The following is an 8,155-nucleotide window of genomic DNA, read 5'->3' on the forward strand; positions in this document are numbered from 1 at the left end:
AGGAACCATGAGCTCCTTCAGCAGCACAGCTCATTAGAGATGATTGTATAGTATAAAAATGAGCTGAATCTCTAGGTGTTTTCAAATGTACATGAAAGGAAAAAAAAAAACATCCCATAGTAAGTTTCATTTTCTCCTTCCAAATTTATCTAGAACCCAATGGCCTATACATAAACCAGCATCTCAGTTTACTAAGTAAAAATACAAGGTTCTACCCAGCTCTAAAATTTGATAATTCTGTAAGTTGGAATAGATAACCTTCAACATGGTGAGTTAAATGAGTTCTATCCATTTTCTAGACAGATATGGTATGACATTTTTAATATATAAAATATCTAATATTTAAGATTGATAAAGAAATACTGATGTCAGAAATGAAAAGGAGTTCTTAAGCCACCTTGCGCAGCCTAGGCTTGCCATGTGGGTCAGATGCAGTTAGGGCCTGCCTTATTCTGTACTCATTAGGATTTCCTGTCAAGATGCCTGAGGAAGTGCACCACGGAGAAGAAGAAGCAGAGACCTTTGTCTGTGAGGCAGAAACTGCTCAGCTCATATCTCTCATCAATACTTCCTATTCCAACAAGGAAATTTTCCTTCAGGAGTTGATCTCTAATGCTTCTGATGCTTTGGACAAGATTAACTATGAGAACCTGACAGACCAAAGTGGGCAGCAGTAAAGAACTGAAAATTGATGTCATCCCCAACTCTCAGAAGTGCATGCTGACTTTGGTGGACATGGGCATTGGCATGACCAAGGCTGACTTCATAAATTACATGGGAACTATTGTCTAGCACAAAAGTGCTCATGGAGATGTTCCATGCTGGCACAGACATCTCCATGACTGGGCAGTTTGGTGTTGGAATCTATTCAGCCTACCTAATGGTAGAGAAAGCGGTTGTGATCACAAAGCACAATGATGATGAGCAGTATGCCTGGGAGTCTTATGCTGGTGGATCCTGGATAGTTTGTGCAGACAGACCATGATGATCCCATTGGTCGGGGTACCAAAGTGATCCTTCATCTCAAAGGAGACCAGACAGAATACTTAGGGGGTGGGTCAAGGAAGTGGTGAAGGAACACTCACAGTTCATAGGCTATTCTATTACCCTCTATTTGGAGAAGGAACAAGAGAAGACCAGTGATGATGAGGCAGAGGAAGAGAAAGGTGAGAAAGAGGAGGAAGATAAGGATGACAAGGAAAAGCCTAAGACTGAAGATTTGGGATCAGATGAGGAGGATGTCAGTGGCAAAGATAACAAAAAAAAATGAAGATTAAGGAGAAATATTATGATCAGAAAGAGCTGAATAGCCGGGCGGCAGTGGCGCATACCTTTAATCCCAGCACTCGGGAGGCAGAGCCAGACAGATCTCTGTGAGTTCAAGGCCAGCCTGATCTACAGAGCAAGATCCAGGACAGGCACCAAAACTACACAGAGAAACCCTGTCTTGAAAAACCAAAATAAATAAAAAGAAGGAAGGAAGGAAGGAAGGAAGGAAGGAAGGAAGGAAGGAAGGAAGGAAGGGAGAAAGAAAAAGAAAGAAAGAGAAAAAGAAAGAAGGAGAAAAAGAAAAGAAAGAAAGAGTTGAATAAGACTAAACCTATCTGGACCAGAAACCCTGATGATATTACTCAAAAGGAATATGGAGAATTCTATAAGAGCCTCACCAATAACTAGAAAGACCATTTGGCAGTCAAGCACTTCTCTGTAGAAGGTCAATTGGAGTTCAAAGCATTGCTCTTCATTCCTCAGCAAGCTCCCTTTGACCTTTTAGAGAACGAAAAGACCATCAACCTGTATGTCCATCGTATATTCATCATGGACAGCTGGGATGAGCTGATACCTGAGTTCCTCAACTTTATCCATGTCATGGTCTAAGGACCTATCCCTGAACCTCTTCTGCGAAATTCTCCAGCAGAGCAAGATCCTGAAATTCATCCATAAAAACATTGTGAAGAAGTTCCTTGAGCTCTTCTCTGAGCTGGCTGAAGACAAAGAGAACTACAAGAAATTTTATGAGGCATTCTCTAAGAATTTAAAGCTTTGAATCCATGAAGACCACTAACTGTCAGTGCCTCTCTGAGCTCCTCTGATGTCTGGAGATGAGATGACCTCCATGTCAGAATATGTGTCTCAAGTGAAGGAGGAACAGAAGACCATATACCGTATCACTGGTGAGAACAAAGAGCAGGTGGCCAACTCTGCCTTTGTAGAGTGCCTTTGCAGAAGAGGGGCTTTGAGGTGGTGTGTATGACTGAGCCTACTGATAAGTACTTCGGGCAGCAGCTCAGGGAGTTTGATGGAGAGGGTCTGGTCTTGGTGTCTAAGGAGGACCTGGAGCTACAGAGAATGAGGAAGAGTAGAAAATGGAGAGAGCAAGGCAAAGTTTGAGAATCTCTGTACACCTATGAAGGAGGTCTTGGATAAGGAAGTTGAGAAGGTGACAATCTCCAATAGACTCATGTCATCACCCTGCTACACTGTGACAAGTACTTATGGCTGGACAGCCAGTATGGATCAGATCATGGAGTCCCAGACACTTCAAGACAATTCTACAATGGGCTGCATGATGGCCAAAAAGCACCTAGAGATCAGTCCTGACCACCCCATTGTGGAGACGCTATGTCAGAGGCTAAGGTGGACAGAAATAACAAAGCTGTCAAGGACCTGGTGCTGCTGCTGTTTGAAACTGCTCTGGTCATCTCTGGTCTCACTCGAGGATCCCCAAACCCACTCCAACTACACCTACCACATGATCAGTCTAGGCCTGGGCATTGATGAAAATGAGGTGACAGCAGAGGAGCCCAGTGCTGCTGTCCCTCACCACCACCACCACCACACTTGAGGATGATAAGGATGCTTCTGGCATGGAAGAAGTAAATTAGAGAACCCCCAGGAAGGCCATGCCCTCTGCATAGTTTTCCCCGTGGCTCCTCCAGCAACCTTAACTGGCCCTGACCCACCTGCATCTTTGCTCATGTCTAAAGGATCTCTTCTGTCCTTGTACCTTAAGGCAGGAAAATCCCCACCAACAGAATGGCAGAGTTGGGTATTGTATATTGTGGAGGTTTGTTTGTTTGTTTTTATTATAAAATTTAAGGTATGCAAAATAAGTAAGATGCAGTTTTATAAAGAAAAAAAGAAGAAGAAATGAGAAAGAACCAGGAGAAGATGTAAAAGGTCCCTGACATAGCAGGTATCAGCAGAGAATACAGAACTGAGTTGTAGCACTCACAGGGACACAAAGCATAACCCTGATCATCTTGAAAGGGAATTCATGTTAAGACTTTCTAAAGTGATAGCATCATAGAGTTCTGTCCCATGCCCTGATTAGAAAGAACTGCCAAGAGGAGAGAGATTGCTCAGTGGTTAAGGGCACTGACTGGTGTTCTAGAAAGAACTGCCAAAGAGAGAAGCTACAGAAGACACTGACATTGAAAGTTCTCAGTGTGGGGAGATAAACCCATTGTAGACAGATGGATTTAGAACAGGTGCTAGGGCATGTGTTTATTGACTATTTAAAACTAAGGATGATAAATTATATAAGACTTAGAAAATAGTTGCAGACCTTCATAGGACCCATTGAGTGTTCCCCAGTGTCTCCAGAGGAGTGTCCATGGTTGTCTCCTGCACTGGAACTCACTAAGGTGAGACTACTGCATTGCCACCACAGGGCTGGCTGTGTGCTACTGTCTGTCATGAGCAGCGATCTCACAGGCATATATGCTGCCTCTCAACACAACTATCATTAATCAAACCTGGGCATTTTTCTTGATAAATATTAGGGTAAAGGGGAGAAACAAGACGATACTTATTATAGATTTCTGTTGGACTGTTCAAGCTGAAGACTGAAAACAATCCCTTAGGTTTTATGTGGAAAAGTCACAGACCTTCCTGTCTCATGGTTGATATTTTGCAGCACATGCAGTTGGTCACCCACCATCTCTCATTGCCTATAATGCAGGTTTATATCTCAGATATTACAAATACAACATGTGTGAACTATAAAAATTAGAATATTTCTATGTTCCTGAGTACTTTCCTTGCTGAAGCCTTATGATAGGTATTTGTCACATGAAGGTTAAACTTAGACCTTGGCAAATTATGGGTTCTGTCAGTAGACCATGACATACATAGCTCCTACTGTGGCAATCAGACCTAACGTCTCCTCCTGGATTAATTGCTTAATTTTGCATCCCTTTCACACAGTATATTTTTAGCTGGCACTGTCTACAGCATTTCCATAATCCTGTTCTGGTCTAATGCTCACTATAGTCACAAACAGCATGGATGGGTACCAGGCACTACGCTGCCAACTTTCCAGGACTTACACATTAATCCTCTGGGTGGTGGAGTTAAAACACTGCCCTATCTTGGCTTAAAAATGATGTTGGAACTACAACAAAAGCATTTAAAGCATTAGGTCAGATTCTAAATATTACTTTTGACACTAAGGTAGTCAACATTTGAAAATATTACTATATGGATACAGCTTTCTTAAAAAGACAGTGTGGACTGACTACCAGCCTTTCAAATAGCAAGTTAAAATGAGCACAGCATAAAATCCTAAGACAATAATGCAAAAGTGACAATTTTCTTGATAAGTCTGAAAACTTTTTTGACTAATAAATTTTTCTCAATTATATTAACATACATTTCAGTCTTTTGGGGAAGAATAATTTAGTAATTTACATTCTACATGGTGCTAGAACTGACTGCCAGCAGCCGAAAATACCTGTGCCAATCTCTTCCAAACTTCCTTGGTAGTGATCTCACATTATGGTAGGCCATACTTAGCCATATCATGAGTATTTATATCATAGAAATAGACAGTTGTCACAATTTGGGACCTTTTTTGGTTTGGTTTTGTTTTTCTGAAACAGGCTTTCTTTGTGTATTTTTGGTGCCTATCCTGGATCTCGCTCTGTACACCAATCTGGCCTCGAACTCACAGAGATCTGCCTGGCTCTGCCTCCCAAGTGCTGGAAAAAGGAAATAACACCAGTTTCAATCCATTATCCATTTCTTTAGGGTCAGCCTAGGGCCAATATCAATGTCACATACTATATACAAAATTGAAGCACTGAAAATTGATCTGACTCCTGACGATGACGTGGAAATACCATTCATTATCACCTTGCAGAAGAGTACCTGTGTCTCTCCCCCTACATGCATAATGAAAGTGGAGACATAAAACCTATGTGTGGAGTGTAACTGATATGCCAGTCTAAGAGGAGATGCACTGTTCTTTGGGTTCCTTGCTTCAACTTGAAGACAACATTGCCCAGAAAACTGAGAATAGTAAAATCTTTGATGTCCAGGACCAAAGTTGGCTTAGACATCTTTTTCTGTCTTACCCATGGACCACGCACAAAGGATTGGAAAGTCCCCAGTCAGATATGAAAGATTGGTGAAAGGGAGGCTAGTTGCTGGGTCTACTAATCATAAAAGAGAAGAAATAGACATAGTTTAAGTCATTTGATAGCTTAAAGATATTTTTGTGCTCAGAGGTTAACTATCTCAACAATTTATTACTTGTCAGATAGCACACTTCTGAGATTATTTTAAGATCATTAATAAACCCATATAGAGTCCATGCAGAGTCATTGATAATAAACCCATGAACTCCATGTAGTGTCATTGATTATTGGAAAGAAATATATATGGTACTGTCTCAAGGCCAAATTTCAAAAGGACGAGTTGTAGAGTGATGCATGTGAAGAAGCAAATCTATTTTAGTGGTGTACTGGTTACTTTTCTGTTGTGATAGAACACCGTTACCAAAAGCACATAAGAAAAAAAGAGTTCATTTTGGCTTATGGTTCCAGAGGGAGAGTCCACAATGGTGAGGAAGGCATGGCAGCAGGTGGCCAGAGCAAGAAGTCAAGAGATGTGTCTGCAGAGAGAGTGAATGGCATGGGCAAAGGCTATAAACTCTCAAAGACCTCCCCGAGTGACATTCTTCCTCCAGCAATGCTCTTCCATTTAAGGCTCCAAAATCTCCCCAAACAGTGCCACCAAGCAAGGACAAAGTATGCAAATATGTGAGCTGGGGGGGGGGCATTTCTCCTTCAAACCACTATAAAGGATAGTAGGGGTTTGTCTTTTGTTTTTGAATTTCTTTGTAGTCATGAGTTATTCTTAAGTATGACAACATGACAGGATAAGGACTGAACATTGGTCCAGTTATGAAAATCAGCATGGAGAGTCCTCAAAAAACTAAAATAGAACTGTCATGCGGTCCAACTATGCCACTTCTGTGTGTATACCCAAAGGATTCTAAGTATCTTCGTAATACCTAGATACCTGGAATGAGCCTAGGTGCCCATCAACAGATAAGGATAAAGAAAATATGGTCAGACACACACACACACACAAAATAAATAAGAATGAAATTATATTGGTGAAATTATTAAGGCCACTCCACGTAGTTAAAAGGAAGATTTATTTAGTGGGTGACTTACAAATGAACACTGGTGGGTTCCTGGTGTGTGCGTTTGACCAGCAGTATGGCAGGAATGAGGTGTCTGCCAGCGGCACATTAAGCTGTGTGGTAGATTTAGTCTTTACTAGTATTAAAAAAAAAAAAAAGAGAGAGAGGTTTCTGGGCTACACGCTGCTTTGATAAAAGTGTAGACCTACTATTTCTGAGACTTGATGACTCCCAGAGCTGGCGAAAAACGTACCACTGCCATGTTGAAAGCTGCAGGGGTGGAGCCAGCAGCCACAGCGCCGTTTCAGGCTTAGAAGGCTACAGTCAATAAAACTGATTCAGATAAAATAGCTTATAATACATGTAAAAATGTACGTAGGCTTAAAAGACTATATATAATAATATATACCATTATATAAACAAATATATATATACCATTATATAAACAAATAGTATCTAAAATAAAGTGTTTTTTAAAAAAAAGCAAAGGTAATAAGCCGTGTAAAGATGGCTATCACACATAAAATCTGGATTATGTTGTCTTTGATATTCGTAACTGAAGAAAAACATTTGATTACAAAAGCTGTTCAGTTATGCCAAAATGTAAATTTTAAAGGTACCTTGACTTCAAAATTTGGATATAAGGATATGTTACTTTGGAAAAGAGGTTCTGCTTTTGTTTCCACAGAAAGTCAAAGGCTATGAATTTGTTCCAGATTAAGATACATCAGGTTTGACCAGCCAAGACCCCCTGAAAGATCTCCGATGACACCATGATCCAAATGATCCAACATCCAGAACGGTTTCAAGGCAACTGGCTCCCACAATACAGCCTCAAGGACTACCCCATAGGCCTAAAATTTTCTTTGCATCCCCATAAGATACAGCGCCCCCCTCCAGCAGGAAGTAGTAAGAGATGCTACGCCCAAATTCCCAAATATACCAAGCTGGCTTTAGAGGTGGAATTGGCTCACTCCCCCTCTAAACCCAGACATATTGCTTTAAAAAAATGGTTAAGACATTCTTGTGTCCCAAATCAGAAGAGCCCTCTGGTGCGGGACAGAGAAAAACCAATATTTTTATTTAAAACAGGTTGATTATAAATGTGATACTTTCTAAAAAAGAAAAACGGGTGTGGATGCTTATCAGATCGGAGAGAGGGATTTTAGTGAGCTGGTACAATGACTCAGGGCAGTACGAGAATGTTCGAAAAAAAAAAAAAAAAAAAAAAAAAAAAAGGGATAGATATAGATATATAGGTATAGAGATGATTAAAAAAGGGTAGATTAATAACTACTTTTAAAGAACAACTTGTTTAAAATGTTTTACATTGGTATAGATTTTAGTTTATGTTTAAAATGTTTTACATTGGTATAAATTTTAGTTTATTGATACAAACTTAAAGTTAATTTTGTTATCCTGTATATATATTTCTATTCTTGTTTGAGATATTATGTTTATGTAACTCATTTAAAATTGTAATGGATAATTAAGAAATAGATTAATAATTAGTCATCTATGATAATCATATTTATAGCCATGTTAGATAAGTCTTCTAGGTATACATAGATATATTTCAGATAGATAGGTAGTCTTCAAACACTTCAAAGACCTAGAGAATATGGCATTTAAATAACTTAAAATTCTGTTGACATGGGACACAATCACTCCTGGCTGCACCAATTTGATCTTGAGAGAATGTTGGACTTCTAAGACATTTCC

The 8,155-nt window shown here is 39.9% G+C and overlaps 1 pseudogene; it reads left to right on the plus strand.

Moving 5' to 3' along the window:
- Positions 1 to 331: 331 nt before the first annotated feature.
- On the plus strand, positions 332 to 4,916 carry LOC114682939 (annotated as a pseudogene).
- Positions 4,917 to 8,155: the final 3,239 nt, after the last annotated feature.

Source organism: Peromyscus leucopus, chromosome 6 (genome assembly GCF_004664715.2).
Source record: "Peromyscus leucopus breed LL Stock chromosome 6, UCI_PerLeu_2.1, whole genome shotgun sequence".
Lineage (NCBI taxonomy): Eukaryota > Metazoa > Chordata > Mammalia > Rodentia > Cricetidae > Peromyscus > Peromyscus leucopus.